This window comes from Sarcophilus harrisii, chromosome 1 (genome assembly GCF_902635505.1).
Source record: "Sarcophilus harrisii chromosome 1, mSarHar1.11, whole genome shotgun sequence".
In the NCBI taxonomy this organism is placed as follows: Eukaryota; Metazoa; Chordata; class Mammalia; order Dasyuromorphia; family Dasyuridae; genus Sarcophilus; species Sarcophilus harrisii.
In genome coordinates this window covers 120,063,685-120,080,575 of record NC_045426.1, presented here as the reverse complement: position 1 = coordinate 120,080,575, position 16,891 = coordinate 120,063,685, and the positions used below count along the sequence as shown (strand labels likewise).

General features: G+C 37.0%; 1 protein-coding gene across 1 annotated transcript in view; it reads right to left on the bottom strand.

Annotated features, from left to right (window-relative positions):
- Positions 1 to 13,330: 13,330 nt before the first annotated feature.
- The window catches only part of LOC100917056 (ATP-binding cassette sub-family A member 3-like), a 242,475-nt gene continuing 238,914 nt past the window's right edge, over positions 13,331 to 16,891 (bottom strand). The window contains exon 32 of the mRNA XM_031962329.1: positions 13,331 to 13,405. The gene's annotated coding sequence lies outside the window, so the exon portion shown is untranslated. The remainder of the gene's footprint in view (positions 13,406 to 16,891) is intronic.

Genomic DNA, 16,891 nt, shown 5'->3' with positions numbered 1-16,891 from the left:
GAAGTATATAATGATCTCCTGGTCCTGCTCATTTCACTCAGCATCAGTTCGTGTAAGTCTCTCCAGGCCTTTCTGAAATCATCCTGTTGGTCATTTCTTACAGAACAGTAATATTCCATAATTTTCATATACCACAATTTATTCAGCCATTCTCCAACTGATGGACATCCATTCAGTTTCCAGTTTCTAGCCACTACAAAAAGGGCTGCCACAAACATTCGTGCACATACAGGTCCCTTTCCCTTCTTTATAATCTCTTTGGGATATAATCCCAGTAGTAACACTGCTGGATCAAAGGGTATGCACAGTTTGATAACTTTTTGAGCATAGTTCCAAACTACTCTCCAAAATGGTTGGATTCGTTCACAACTCCACCAACAATGCATCAATGTCCCAGTTTTCCCGCATCCCCTCCAACAATCATCATTATTTTTTCCTGTCATCTTAGCCAATCTGACAGGTGTGTAGTGGTATCTTAGAGTTGTCTTAATTTGCATTTCTCTGATTAATAATGACTTGGAGCATCTTTTCATATGACTAGAAATAGTTTCAATTTCTTCATCTGAGAATTGTCTGTTCATATCCTTTGACCATTTTTCAATTGGAGAATGGCTTGATTTTTTATAAATTAGAGTTAATTCTCTATATATTTTGGAAATGAGGCCTTTATCAGAACCTTTGACTGTAAAAATATTTTCCCAGTTTATTGCTTCCCTTCTAATCTTGTCTGCATTAGTTTTGTTTGTACAAAAACTTTTCAGTTTGGTATAATCGAAATTTTCTATTTTGTGATCAGTAATGATCTCTAGTTCTGCTTTGGTCATAAAGACCTTCCCCTTCCACAGGTCTGAGAGGTAAACTATCCTATGTTCCTCTAATTTATTAATAATTTCATTCTTTATGCCTAGGTCATGAACCCATTTTGACCTTATCTTGGTGTACGGCGTTAAGTATGGATCAATGCCTAGTTTCTGCCATATTAGTTTCCAATTTTCCCAGCAATTTTTATCAAACAGTAAGTTCTTATCCCAAAAGCTGGGATCTTTGGGTTTGTCAAAGACTAGGTTGCTATATTTGTTGACTGTTTTATCCCTTGAACCTAATCTATTCCACTGATCAACTAATCTATTCCTTAGCCAATACCAAATAGTTTTGGTAACTGCTGCTCTATAATATAATTTTAGATCTGGTACAGCTAAGCCACCATCATTTGATTTTTTTTTCATTAATTCCCTTGAAATTCTTGACCTTTTGTTTTTCCATATGAACTTTGTTGTTATTTTTTCTAGGTCATTAAAATAGTTTTTTGGGAGTCTGATTGGTATAGCGCTAAATAAATAGATTAGTTTAGGTAATATTGTCATCTTTATTATATTTGCTCGCCCTATCCAAGAGCATTTAATATTTTTCCAATTGGTTAGATCAGACTTAATTTGTGTGAAAAGTGGTCTGTAATTTTGCTCATAAAGTTTCTGATTTTCCCTTGGCAGATAGATTCCTAAATATTTTATATTATCAGTAGTTACTTTAAATGGAATTTCTCTTTGTAACTCTGACTGTTGGATTTTGTTAGTGATATATAAGAATGCTGATGACTTATGTGGGTTCATTATTGATATTCTCTTGGGTGAAATTATTGTGTCTATGATTTGCTCTTTCATCCATCCATTTTTTAGGATGAGATTATTTAGTTTCCAATTACTTTTTGGTCTATTTTCCCCTGGCTTTTTATTGAATGTAATTTTTATTTCATCGTGATCTGAAAAGGATGCATTTACTATTTCTGCCTTTCTGCATTTGAATTTGAAGTCTTTATGTCCTAATATATAGTTAATTTTTGTTTAAGTTCCATGAATTGCCGAGAAGAAAGTGTACTCCTTTATGTCTCCATTTAGTTTTCTCCAAAGATCTATCATACCTAACTTTATTCTAGTGTTCTATTTTACCTCTTTTACTCCTTTCTTATTTATTTTGTGGTTTGATTTATCTAGTTCTGAGAGTGCAAGATTGCGATCTCCCACTATTATAGTTTTGCTGTCTATTTCTTCTTGCAACTCTCAACTTCTCCTTTAGGAATTTAGATGCTACACCACTTGGTGCAGATATGTTTAGTATTGACATTGCTTCATTATCTATGCTACCCTTTAGCAAGATAGAGTTTCCTTCCTTATCTCTTTTAATTAGATCAAATTTTGCTTTTGCTTGATCTGAGATAAGGATGGCTAGCCTTGGTTTTTTGACCTGAAGCATAATAGATTCTGCTCTAGCCTTTTACCTTTACTTTGTATGTATCTCCCTGCTTCAAGTGTGTTTCCTGTAAAGTAATCCAAAGATTACTTATCGACTGGGGAGGGAAAAAATTAGAATACAGGGTTTTGTAGGGGTGAATGTCAAAAAGTATCCATGTATATATTTTGAAAATAAAAAAGTTATAATAAAAAAAAGAAAGAGAGCTTGGTTTACAATAATGGGGTCCACCAAATCACACATAAGGACCCCTGTGGACACATGCTGATTTAGTTTTAAAATGTAAAAAAAAATTAATTCAATTTAATTTAAAAAAAGAGAAGGAACAAGAATCCATCATTACCAGCCCCTCCCCCAATTTGCTTCTTCTGTATCAGTTCTTCTTTTCACATCTCATTTGTATGAGATAATTACTCCTTTTCTCTCCCTATACATTTTTTTTCACATAGCTCACATAACTCAGTTTTTTTCAAACTATGCAAATAATGACAGTCATAAAAGTAATGAAAACATTTTTACATATAAGAAATAAATGATTTGATCTTATTGAGTCCCTTATAATTGATCTTTAATGTTTACCTTACATTTCTCTTGGATCTTCTATGTCAAATTTTCCATTAAAACCTTTTCTTTTTGTCACAAATACCTGAAAGCCTTTCAGTTTGTTAGATGTCCTCCATCCCCCTTTCTTCCCCCTCCCCTATTCAAGATTATACTTCACTTTGGTGGGTAAATTACCCTTGATTATAACCCCAATTCTTTTGTTCCATGAAACATAGTGTTCAAAGACCTGTGGTATTCTAATTTAAGTGCTGCTAGGTTTTACGTAATCTTGATTGTAGCTCTCTGGTATTTAAATTGTGTTTTTTCCTTTGTTTCTTACAAGATTTACTCGGCTATGTTCTCTTTCTGATGGTATCAATGGATTTTTTCCTCTTTCTATTTCTTTATTTCTTTTTTTTCCAAATTCAGGACAATTTTCCTTAGAAATTTCTTGTAAAATTGTCTCACGATTCTTTTTTTCTTTTTAGTTGCATATTTCAAGTAATCTAATAATTCTTATACATTATCTCTTCTTGGTCTATTCTCATACTAGTTGTTGAGATGTTTCATATTCTCTTTTATTTTCATCATTTTGATTTTGTTTTAATATTTATTGGTGTCATATAATGTCAGTTGCTTTCCTTTAATTGACTTTTAAAGGAATTATTCTTTAAGTTTTTCATTTTCTATTTCCAATGGGTTGATTTTCTTTTCAAAATTTCTTGCATTGCTTTTTTTTTTTCTTTTAATTTTCCCTCAGGATCTTTCTGATTTTTTAAGTCGTTGTTAAATTTTCCCAAGAACTTTTTTTGGGCTTGTGGCCAGTTGATGTTTCTCATAAAAAAAAACAAAACAAAAAAAAAAACTGGCTTTTTTTTTTTTTTTTTTTTTAGCTCCACTGTCTTACTCTGAATATGAACTCAGATTTTCTCTGTTGGTTCTTTCTCCTTTGCTTACTTATTTTCATTTTCATTTTGTTTTATTTTGAGCAGCTCTTATTGTAAACAAATTCCAGTCCCAAACCTTAGGTCCTTTTTACAGTTATTTTCTGAGCTCTGTCTCGGGACTCAATCTTGGGTACTCCTCTCCACCCCTAAGGCAAGGCCAGAGTCCTCAACCACACAATTCCACAAATGCTCTTACTTCTTGTGGTCCCTTTGGTGACTGCAGTTGTCCTTTCTGTCCTGGGACTCTGCTCTCCTGCAAGTGCCCATAGGGTCCCCACCTCTGTGTTGCTGCACTCACTGGCATTATGATAGCTAACTCTTTCTCTACCATAGCCACAACTCAAGACCTTCAGCAGAGCTGTTGTTGGAGTTCCTCAATTGGGGAAGTTCCTTGAGTCTCCCTTTCAGCATTCTGAGCCCCACACAGCCTTCCAGACGAAAGTGCCTGAGGCTGAGGCTGCCTTCCCCATCCAGCTGTTTCTAGTATTTGTTGTCTGTTGATTCTGCAGAGTCAGGCTGGAGTGTTTGCATTTCACTCAGGTCAAATCTCCACTCCTAGAGGTCAAGTCTTTCCTGGGGTCTTCTCAAGTTAGGAGGAGAACTACTTTACTCTGATGTTTGGTTTTTTGTTTTTTTTTTAATTGCTGCTCTATGTTCATTTTAAGGCAATGTTCCTTTTTTTTGTGTGTGAGTGATGTAAATTTGGAAAGTCTAAAGTCTTCTGACCTACTTCACCATTTTCCCAGAATACTCTCTCTGGAGAAGATTTTTGAAAGTCCCTTGGGCTTTAAGAAGATCATACTTAAAGAAATTAATTCAAGCTATTCACTGGAAGGTCAAATACTGAAGCTGTGATTTAAATACTTTGACCACATAATGAGAAGATGGAACTCATTGGAAAAGACCCTGATATTAAGAAAGATTGAAGGGAAAAGGAAAAGGGGATGGCAGAGGATAAGATGAATAGATAATATCATGGAAACAATGAACATGAACTTGAATAAATTTGGAGGCTAGAAGGGGTGGTCCTTGGGTTCATGAAGAATCAGATGTGACTGGACAATGAAAAAGTCAAATATAAAGTAAATGATTAATTATTAGCCAAACTTTAAAGAAAAGCCACATCAATTAAATTTACATATGCAGTTATAACCTTGAGGCCCTTAAAAACTCTGGGTTCATACAGATTAGGTTTGATAGCTAAGGTCATTTTCTCCTTTTTTTGGCTTATTGTACTCATCTGGGATTTCTCCCAGGAAAATTTCCCTATATACTGTGTTTGGGTTTTTATAATTGTGGATCTAAATCTCCTTTCCTAGCAGGAGGAAGTATCATGAGAAAAATGGCAGCTATAAGAAAGGGATCCAGTTGGGAATATGTGTATGGGATGGGTCCTCACGCCAAGTAAAACCAGTAGCTAATAAATCAGCTTTAATCACTCCAGTGTCAAAGCAGGCAAATACTATTGACATGCACAAACCTTGCACTGTTTTTTTTTTTTTTTTTTTAAAGCTTTTTATTTTCAAAATATATACATGGATCATTTTCGACATTCACCCCTACAAAACCATGTGTTCTATTTTTTTCCTCCCTTTCCTCCCAGCTCCTCCCCCAATCATCAAGTGATCCAATAGATAAACCATGTGCAATTCCTCTTACATATTTCCACAAATATGCTGCACAAGAAAAATCAGATCAAAAAGAAAAAAATAAGAGAATAAAATACAAGCAAACAACAACAAAAAGAATTGCACTAGCTTTCAAGATAATTTATTTGTAAGTCTTTCCAGATTCAAAAGAAAAAGATCTAGGATATAATCTGACTACATATAAATTCTGAAAAACCTTGAAGAATAATATATGCTTTATCTTTCATTAGCTTCATCAAGAAACAAACAAACAAACAACTTTCCCAATGAATTGGGCTTTCCCTCTTTTAGTCTCAGTCTGTGTAATAACAGTTAGCTATGCTCATGTTAAATGATCATCTAGATTTTTAATGATAGTTTCAATAGTATATAAAAAAAGCATAAGCAAAGGAATAAAGTTTTCCAATTCTGGAAGCTTAGAGATGACAAAGTTCCCCCATCTCCATCCCAGTATTCCACATTCTACCTGGCCCAGAATGGGAAATGGGTTCAAAGAAAGGAAAAGTAGATCAGAGAGAGAAGAAAGAGGCTTTGTAAAAGGTTTGGTGTCTTATAGAACCCACAATTCACTTTTATTTCCTCAATGCTATCCATTATTTGGCCACACCCAGATGTTTCCTTTGCTCTGGTCCTTATCTCAAAGATCCTCCATTTACATTTACAAGATAAACAATAGTAATGTGAGTTTCCTTAGTTCCAGAAAGGAATCTAGAAGGGGATTCATCAATTCTCCATTAGTTGTGGATGGAACTTTAACTTCTCTGCTATCTTCATGGTACTTTGCTAGCGCTTCTCTGTACAAGAGTTCAAGGTAAAAATCCATAGATACTTGAGGAACTCTGGGCAATATCTGACTACTTTAGAACAGATACTTCTAAGTCATTAGGTCACTAGAGGAGAGGGTAACTGCCAAGACAAAGGCTATATGAGTCAAAGCATCCAATTCTGATTCAAGTGGGAGCAACTGGAGGTTTTAGTTTTAGTATAAATGCTCAAGATATATCATCTATGATAGAACATTTGTTTCACTCACAGAAAATGAAAAAAATAAAAAAAGATTCACAGGAACTCCTGAGATCCAGAGAAAAAACCACTAGCTCCTCAGTAAGAGGAAAAGGTACTTGAGAACCGCTTTGGGGGCAAAGCCTTGACATGCTGGTAAAATCCCCCTCTCCCACAGGGTCATACATATTTTCAGACTCAAGAGTGACACCCTGTGGTTTATGTTCCCCAGAAGAGAAACATATTTTAGGGCTGTTGAATAAGCAATATCCTCTGTTAGACCATTTAACTCCCTGGCTTTGTTCTGTAAATTGGGTGCTGTTTGAGAATTTTTCCTTGTCAAAAACACATTACAACAAGAAATCTTTCCCTAGAAGATCTGGTGTTTGAACTCAAACTCGGGTACCTTGGAACTTGGGTTCCTTATACCTCACAGAGGCAAAACCCTGAAGCTCAAAAGTAAGAAGACTCAAATCTGCTCAGATAATAAAAATCATTTTCAGATTGATGTAAAGGGACTCAAAGGAATTTTGAGTCAGTTGGTAGTTCTAAGAGAATTAGATTTAGGATCATATTGGAACATAATTTTTTGTCTAATTATCTTAGTCTATAACACTGAAACTAGGTTCTAGAAATCTGAAACAATTTATTCAAAATCAAATAGTTTAGAATTACATCTCTCTGGGTTACTTTGGTAAAATGACTAAAATGTACCTCTTTTTGAACAGCTGGAGGCAAAGCAGCCAGGAATTTGGGGCTCACTTCAGTCAAACTGGGGTTCCCAACCACAGGAGGAACAGAATTAAACTGGGATTGTCCTATATTATCAAATGCAGCACATACCCACCATTCTGTATTCTGGTTGCTCCATTTATTCAATCAGAAAAGCCTACTCTGTCCACCTGTCATGTGAGCATATGTCCACTCTTGCCATGTGCTTCTGTTTCAAGTTTCTTCCCCAACATATATTCCAGAAGATGGAAAAATGAAGAGGAAGTCATGAAGAGAGAGATGGAACAGTTCATTTTTATAAGTCATGAGGAGTGATTGATGGTCAGTCAGCTAGACGTCAATAGCCAGTCCCATTTTCTGAAACTCAGTAATTATGGCACGAGTGGGTATGTTTAAATTCTTGTCAAGTTAATTGGATCAAATGGATCAGGGACTCCTTTATATGACTATTTAAATTTTTAAAAATGTCCTTTGAAGCAGTTATTTATAACAACTTCTCACCCACTTCCTCCTTCAGAGTCTCCTTTCCTTCAGTTCAGTAAACTTCAATTAAGCTCTTATTCTGTGTGAGATACTATGCACAAATGATATGAAGACAACAATTGTATAGTCATTGCTTAAGTGCTCAGTGAGATTTTAATATTCTAACATTTAATGCTATTAAAAGCTTAAGGAGCTTTCAATAAAATTAATGCTTTCTTTTTAAATAACAATCCACATATATCTAATGCTTTAAGGCTTAGAAAGCTTCTCCTCACAGCAGCTCTAGCATGAGAGTAGTAGGACAAGTATTATTACTTGCATTTTTCTAGAAGTTTAGTGAATTTGTTAGTTTGTCAATGGACATATATTGGGGAAACATTTATGGCAATGATTTCAATCTCTGTCTCCCAGATCTATGTCAAGGTTCTTTCCATTCCATTTCACTTTTGTCTAGTCATAATTGGTATATTGATCTTCGGATTATGTTTTCTTTATTTCACATTATTTCCAGACAAATCTTTCTTTATATTTCTTGTTTCTCATTCTTTAATGCAATTATAGTATTTTACTGTTTACTAAGACATTCACCAATGGTTCTTCATTAAAAAAAAAACTATTTGATTTGATTAAGATAACACTATTTTTGAGCAAGGAGTTCATTTTTTTCCCTTCTTATCAGAATTGCAATTATTGTCTCTAAGGATATAATTTATAAAATTTAATGAATGCTTTTTTTTTTCTTTTTTACAACTCATATGATTTATTTATTTATTTTTTTAATTTAATAGCCTTTTATTTACAGGTTATATGCATGGGTAACTTTACAGCATTAACAATTGCCAAGCCTTTTGTTCCAATTTTCACCTCGTACCTCCTCCTCCCCCAGATGGCAGGATGACCAGTAGATGTTAAATACATTAAAATATAAATTAGATACACAATAAGTATACATGACCAAAACGTTATTTTGCTGTACAAAAAGAATCAGACTCTGAAATATTGTACAATTAGCTTGTGAAGGAAATCAAAAATGCAGGTGTGCATGAATATAGGGATTGGGAATTCAATGTAATGGTTTTTAGTCATCTCCCAGAGTTCTGTCTCTGGGCATAGCTGGTTCAGTTCATTACTGCTCCATTGGAAATGATTTGGTTGATCTTGTTGCTGAGGATGGCCTGATCCATCAGAACTGGTCATCATATAGTATTGTTGTTGAAGTATATAATGATCTCCTGGTCCTGCTCATTTCACTCAGCATCAGTTCGTGTAAGTCTCTCCAGGCCTTTCTGAAATCATCCTGTTGGTCATTTCTTACAGAACAATAATATTCCATAATATTCATATACCACAATTTATGCAGCCATTCTCCAACTGATGGGCATCCACTCAGTAACGAATGTTTTTTTTAATAACACTTCATTTTACCGCCAGATTGGGTCTCCTAAAAGATTCTGCTAATTTCTAAATCTAACAGTGACAGGCCTGTTTCTTTATACTGACAAAAATAATTATTTTCCTTCTGCTGGTATGATGGGTTGTGGCCATTTATTCCTCTCCCGGCCGCCTTCTCATTCTCTGGCCTTTGCTTCCGAGCCTTTGTGGCCTTCTCCCTCTGGAGCTTTCCTCAACGCTGGGACCTGGAACATCCGCTTGCTACGCAGACCCTTCTTTCCCTCAGGAGCTCCTTCTGGGAATTCCGTTTGAGGGACAGTCACAGCCTAGATGTATAGTTTATCCTCCTGGTGGCTGTTCAATAAATCAGCGTTCCGCCCGATGCTCCGTAGGGAAGACGTAATTAAATTAATTAATTAATTAATTAAATTAATTTAACAATTACTTATTAAAATTAATTAATTAATTAAAAGGGCACATAATTTAATTGCCTTCACGGTTGATATAAATAAATGCAGCACCTGCCATCCTTGTTCCCTACTGCGTGGGTATCTTAAACAGCGCCCAGGTTCTAGGCAAGATTCACCCCATTTCTAGCTCATGAGCTCCCATTAACGTGTTTCTTTCTGCCAGTCAGCTAGAGGACCCAGTCAAAACAAAGGACCTTCAATTACACAGCGTAGCAGGACAAACTCCAGGGAGAAAGTGGGGGAGGAGCCCCTTTAAGGAACACTCAAAGACGGCACGCACGACACACACAAAGAGAAAAGAAAAGGCGCGGAAGGATATCACGCACAGAGCGCGGACGCGGCCACGTCACGTACATAACGGAAGGGCGCATGCGTAAGGCGCTTTTTTTTTTTTTTTTTTTTTGCTACTGCAGAATCTGTATACATTGGTAACGCGGTCGGATCCGCCGCTTCCTCTGGCGAGGCGGAGTGATCTGATCCTTTTTTTTCCCTATTGAACTGCTTTCTGTTGGCGTTGGATAGTTCCCCCCAGCGACTCGTCACGCTCCTCTCTCGTGGCTCTCTCCTGCCCCCTGCTGGTCTTTAATGAGGTGTGGCCTCTCAGAGGAACGGTCCGTCCCACGGTGTCGGAAAGGCCCGAACCCCAGTTAGCGGCACTTAGCTAGCGCGGGGGAACGCGCGCAGGCGCGGCCTTCTCCCTTCTCGTAAGCCGCTTCTCTAGCCTCTAAATCAATGCGCGCGCGCGTATGTAACTTTTCCTTCTAGAATTAACTAATTTGCTAATTAATTACATCAACTGGGACCTCAGAGGACTGAGGACATGCGCAGCGGATGGAGCACCGGCCCTGAAGTCAGGAGGACCCGGGTTCGAATCTCACCTCAGACGCTTGACACTTCCTGGTTGTGTGACCCGGGGCAAATCACTTAACCCCAATTACCTCAGCAAAAAAAAAAAAATTAATTAATTAAAATAAATTAAAATCAGTTAATTAACTAAAATAATTAAAAAAAAATTTTTGTTGCAGATGGTATAAGGTAAAAATAGGGACTTATCTTGTGCCATCATTATCTCGTTTTCCCAACAATCTTCCGTAGTGTAAAGGAGGTAAATGGGGAGAATTTCCTGCTCAAATTGAAGTTTTTTTGTTTTTTTTTAAACAATCTGCTACAGGATGTGCGGAATTTCTTATACAACTTGAGAGCGATGAAGAATATGGGTGGTGGTGGTTTGTTGCTGTTAAATTGAAGAAATTCCCAGTTGCCCGGATGGGCGCGCGGGGTGTCCATCACTGGATTAAAGCAACTATTGGGACACAGCAACTTGTAATAATCCACGTCCCTTAGGACCTAGGTGAAAAACAAGTTGGCTTTAAGGTGGCCGGTTCTCAAGAGTGGGCTTTGGAGGACATTCTGAGCTATTCATGATTTTCTTACTCTTTTTGAAGAATAAGTAGCAAGAACTTTCTACCCTTCCTCCTCTCCCCCCCTCCCCCCCCATGGCAATGGTGTTCTGAGGGAGAGAGCTCAATTATTATTTATATGCAAATGATTCTCATTTATTTAACTTTAGTTTCTCTCCTGAGCTCTACTTCTATGAGGCAATAAACCTCCCTTCATCTTAAATCTTTTTCTCTCTCAATCCTGTCAGTTGTCTTGATTTTTGTCTTCCCACTGGGCTCCAATGACTAAAAGAAAGGCTGATGAATTCACGCAGCACTACCTCACTTAAATTCAATTATGCAGTGTATACTTATTGTGTATCTAATTTATATTTTAATATATTTAACATCTACTGGTCATCCTGCCATTTAGGGGAGGGGGTGGGGGGTAAGAGGTGGAAAATTGGAACAAGAGGTTTGGCAATTGTTAATGCTGTAAAGTTACCCATGTATATATCCTGTAAATAAAAGGCTATTAAAAAAAAAAAAAAGAAAAAAAAATAAATTCAATTATGCAGGAGTCAAAGAGCATCCCCCATACCATTTTACTATTATATTATTTTATCAATCAGTAATTTTACATATTTATCATTGAACCATGTTTTATTATTTTGCTGATTATTTTACCGACCTTGAAGTCCTGCAGTGACAAAGCGGCAGAGGTGGGTATACTGGAAGCCAAGTCACAACTCTGCCCACAGGCATTCCAAGATATGGGCCATCTTCTCATTGGACTGAAGCAGCCGGGGGATGTGACCTCCCACTGGGTATCTGAGAAGCCTTCTTAAGAGCCCCACTGCTCACCTCCTGGCCTGAAGAAGGGGCTAGAAAAGATACCCTAAATTTTTTCTGCTTCATGTAATTCTAGTCTGCTTACCACAGTAAGTGGGGATCCCACTTTACGGTCAAAACACAAAAACAGTCACAAAAACTTTTGCAAAGATCATTACACTCACCATTGGTACATGGGATGTGCACATGCTTATGGGCCTCAAGGACTCCAGTAGACTTGAAAGACAAATAGCTCTAGTTGTGAGAGAACCAGTAGGTATTACACCCCAATGGCAGCTCTGAGTTAAACAAGGTTGGCAAATGACTGAGGTCAGAGGTACATGTGTTTCTGGAGTGGTTCCGTGAAAGGGAATGGCATGCAAAATGTTTGTGGCAGCTGTTTGTAGTGGCTAGAAGCTGGAAACTGAGTGGATGCCCATCAATTGGAGAATAGCTGTGGTATATGAATATTGTGGAATATTATTGTTCTGTAAGAAATGACCAGCAGGATGAATACAGAGAAGCTTGGAGAGAATTACATGAACTGATGCTAAGTGAAATGAGTAGAACCAGGAGATCATTATGTACGTCAACAACGATACTGTATGAAGATGTAATCTGATGGAAGTGGATTTCTTTGACAAAGAGACCTAATTCAGTTTCAATTGATCAAGGATGGACAGAAGCAGCTACACCCAAAGAAAGAACACTGGGAAATGAATGTAAACTGTTTGCATTTTTGTTTTTCTTCCCGCGCTATTTCTACCTTCTGAATCCAATTCTCCCTGTGCAACAAGAAAACTGTTTGGATCTGCACACATACATTGTATCTAGGATATACTAGGACATATTCAACATATATAGGACTGCTTGCCATCTAGGGGAGGGGGTGGAGGGTGGGAGGGAAAAATCGGAACAGGAGTGAGTGCAAGGGATAATGTTGTAAAAAAAATTACCCTGGCATGGATTCTTTCAATAAAAAGTTACTATAAAAAAAAAAAAAGAAAGGGAATGGCATGAACCTGGCATGGTTTCACAGTCAAATTGATTACAATCAACAAGTTTGTAGACTCCTCAAAGGATTGAATGACAGACTTACAACAACGTTTTTAATACTTGTAGGAAAGTGCCATACCACTGTTATTAGTACCAATGCTCCCACCATGATGGAAGTCAGAGGAGGTCAAAGAAAAATCTCATAAAGACCTGTAGACTTTCATCCTCAATACGCTGTAAGAGGACAAGCTTGTACTTCTGTGTGACTTTAATGCTAGAGTAGGCACAATCATGGTAGGGAGTCCTTGGGAAGAATGGAGTTAGAAATAGCAATAGCAGTAATCACTTAGCATTGAAGACTTGTGTATCTTCTGACATTCTCATTTCCAGCATTATTTTCCATTTACCTATACACAATGAAACTTCATGGGTGCACCCTTGCATTAATAGATTATGTCACTATGAGGATAGGATATGAGAGTAATGAAGCTATGTGTGGCACAGAGTGCTGGACTGATCACAGAATTATCCTAAGCTAAATATTCATATTCTATCAAAACAGTTGAAGACTCAACATGGATAGATTAGAATGCTTCTTTATTTATGAACAGTGTTACTGACATGAAGGGAAAGCTGTTGATAACAATGGAGCAGAAAAAGATCAGGAGCTTTCAGAGATTGGTGTACAGAACTGCATTTATTCATCTGGTCCAGAGCACTTGCAAACATCAGGACTGGTTTGATGGAAATGATGGAGAAATAAAAAAAAAAAAAAAAAGAAAAACAAGAACTCTATAGGGTCATATCATCAGAATAGTTTGTTGGTCTAAAAAGGCAGTGTTTAACTCCATCAAAAGTACAAGTGAAGCTGAGAGAGATGCAGAATTCTTGGCTCAGGGAGAAGGCAGATGGAATTCAGTTTTATACTAACAATCCAAAGCCTTGAAGGCTATTTATGGACTAAAGACCTTTGGTGCATTCAGCTATTCAGTGCTCTCCCAAATACTATAACCACTCCCTCCCTTACCCTATTCATTTCCCAAGAGCTATTCCTTCACCCACTTTAGTCATACACTAAATAGGACATAGGACATGCCTTTGATCTTGCCATCACCCATAGATGTATCAGTTCCATGTTCAAGAATTCTGAAATCTTCTCTGTCCATAATCTATTGGCTTTTCACCTGTCCTACTGCTTTCCCTTACGTAATTCTACTTTTTATTTACATCATGACCTCCATTTCCTTGATCCTTCAGGTCTTTCCTAGGCTATGTCTCCCACACTGGCCACTTTCTCCTGTTTTCCATATTTTGATTTGTGGTAAACCAATTCATCCCTATACTGTCTTCCTTTCTTAAATCCTTAGCCTCCTTATCACATTGACAATTATCCAGTCAAGCTTTGGCCTTGGATTGCTCCCACCATTCATCATTTTAGCTCCTACACACATGCTGCTGAATGAAGATGGAGAAAATCATACTGTTCTGAGTCCACTATAAATTTGTTTTACAGCCTCAAATGGACCCTCACTGCTTGCAGGGAGTCCTGTTACATCTCCCTTATCAACTCACTATCCCACTTTCCACAGGTACTCTTTGAAACATTTTCAACCCTCCTCAAACCTTCTATGACTATTCTTCCCTCCACTTTCAGCTGAGAACCTTGCTTCATATTTCATAGAAAAAGTTAGGTAGTTTGCCATTCTCTTTTTCAACCACTCAGGCATCTTTTGCCACTATTTTCTCATTTATTTGATGTCTCATATGATGAAATGGCCTTTCAGCTTAAAAGTCAATCCCTTTACTTGTTCAAGTGATCTTATTTTATTCCATCTCCTTCAATAGAGTGCCCCCTTCCTAGTCTTTCACTTTTTAATCTTTCCATGAATTGAGAGAAGAAAAGCTTTTTTATTTCACTTTTTAAAAAATAAGAGCTATTCAAAAATTGGAATAGGCCATTTTTGGAGATACTGTATTACCCTCATTGGAGGCTTTCTAACAAAGTCTTGAAGATGAACATTTATTGTGTTGTAAAGAGGACTCTTCATATACATGTCAGAATATACAGTTGCTAAGATCATTCTAACTCTTAAGATTCTCAGAGAATAGAGGAAATAAAACCAGTTAGAAAAACCTATGACAATAGCAATATTATATGTGTGTGTGTATTTTAGGTGGTGTCTGTGGATTTATTCCTCCTAAAAAGGCAGACAAGTATACATAGGAGCACAATTAGAATAGAATTCTGGGGCTTAAGCAGCAGGGGTTATAAAAACAAAAATCACAAGGCAGAAGTTAGGAAGTAACTGCATAATAGTCTGATCTGGTTATCAAGACAGAAATCAAAGGTCTGGGATAGGGTGAGAATAATCAAATAGTGGTTTTATCAGGTCATTCCTGGACTGGGTTGTTTTTCAGACTTGGGAGTGGACACGATTCAATCTGAATTGGTTGCCATGGAAGGGGAATTCTGGGTTCAGTTATATCAATATTGCAGAGAACTTTTGATCTCCCAGCTTAAGGAATACTCAGTTTTATCTCTTGCTCAGGTGGTTCCAATTCCCAGGTCAGTCTGGCCTCTTCTGGATCATAGTGGAGCTCGAGCAAATCTAGGTGATTTGTAAAGTCATTAAACATTCCATTTTTGCACCAGTTTATCAATGTCCTTCCTAAATTGTGGTGCCCAGCATTAAACACAACATTCCCAATGTCTTCTACTAGAGAAGGGTACTATGGTCCTATCACCTCCCTCCTCCTAGAAGTTAAATCTTTCTTAATGAAGCTCAAGATCACATTATTTTTTTGGCTAACTTTTCACATCATTGAGTGACAATGAGCTTGGAGTACACCGAAATCTTCAAGTTTTTTTCAGACAAACTGCTATCTAACATTCATCTCTGTAAATTGTACTTACTGAATCAATTTCTGGAACCCAAGGGTAAGGCTTTATATTCATCCTCATTAAATGGCTTATTTAATTTGGTTCAATATTCTAACACAGAAAGATCTTTTTAGATATGGATTGTCATCTTAACTATAGCTCTCAATTTGGTGTCCTCTGATGATTTGATTCAAATGCCTTCAATGTTTTTACCCAAATCATTAGGAAAAGAAAATGACAGGTTTCACAAGATCCCTAAAACTCTGCTCTGAAAATCTGCTACCAAGTTGACCTCAAATCAGTAATGACAACAAGAGTCAGTCATTATACTATGGCATAGGCCACGTTTCTTCATCTTTTTCCTTAGAATATCATATTTTATTAGCATTTTGCTAAAGAAATATGAATTTGATCCCCATATATAAAAGCAAGTAAGGAAAGCAGAACTTTTATCCTATTTGTCTGGTAGGAGCCATGATTAGGTTTGGTTAGGTTAGATTAGGTTAGGTGTTCTCCACAAATGAAGGGCCAGTGTATGCTGTGTAATAATTTGGGAAGCTGAAACAATACTTAAGTTCCCATATTTCCTCCTTGGTCCAGGTTCTTTTAATTGAGGTGTCGGGTTTTTTCTTAATGGAAAGGGAACAAAATTAATTGTTTCATAAATTAATCACAATTTTTTTTTTTTTTGGGCCACCATTCATAGTTTATTCCAGGAAAACCTCCAAATCTGGTTTGGTACAACTCAGTCTTATCTCCTTTCCTAGTTCACATAATCCATAAGGAAATATATTCACATTCTATTTTAGTATACATTTAGTATAAGAAATAGAAATTTAATTAAATCTGATTTTGAGAGATTTCCCTAATTGGTTTTGCTTAGCATAGCTGTCTGCAGGTCTGGTAAATGTTCATGGCCAGTTCCAGTAATTTTAGTTTTTCTAATGACTGAGTCATGTAAGAACTCCACTGATTTCACTGATAAATGCAGGAAAGATTTATTTTACATTCTTGCAAGAATGAGTGCCTAAGGGTAGTAGACACACCTTTGAAACTGCAAAGGCAGCATTTTATTTCCTGTCCTGAAGCACCAGTCCCTCCCTCCCTTGATTCCTCATTAATTGGATGTTTCTGAAGTTCCGAGATCAGAATCTCTATCCCTCATTACATAGCTAGTTCCAGCCCCAAAGGAGCTTACATTCTAGAAGGGAGGAGGTAACAAGAGGACGACTAAGGGAAAAAGAACAAAAGATTTTTTCCAAATCTCAGCACACCACCCTCATTACAAAAGTCATTCCCTGGCCCCAAGGAGTTTACATTGTTTTGGGGGAAGATAACC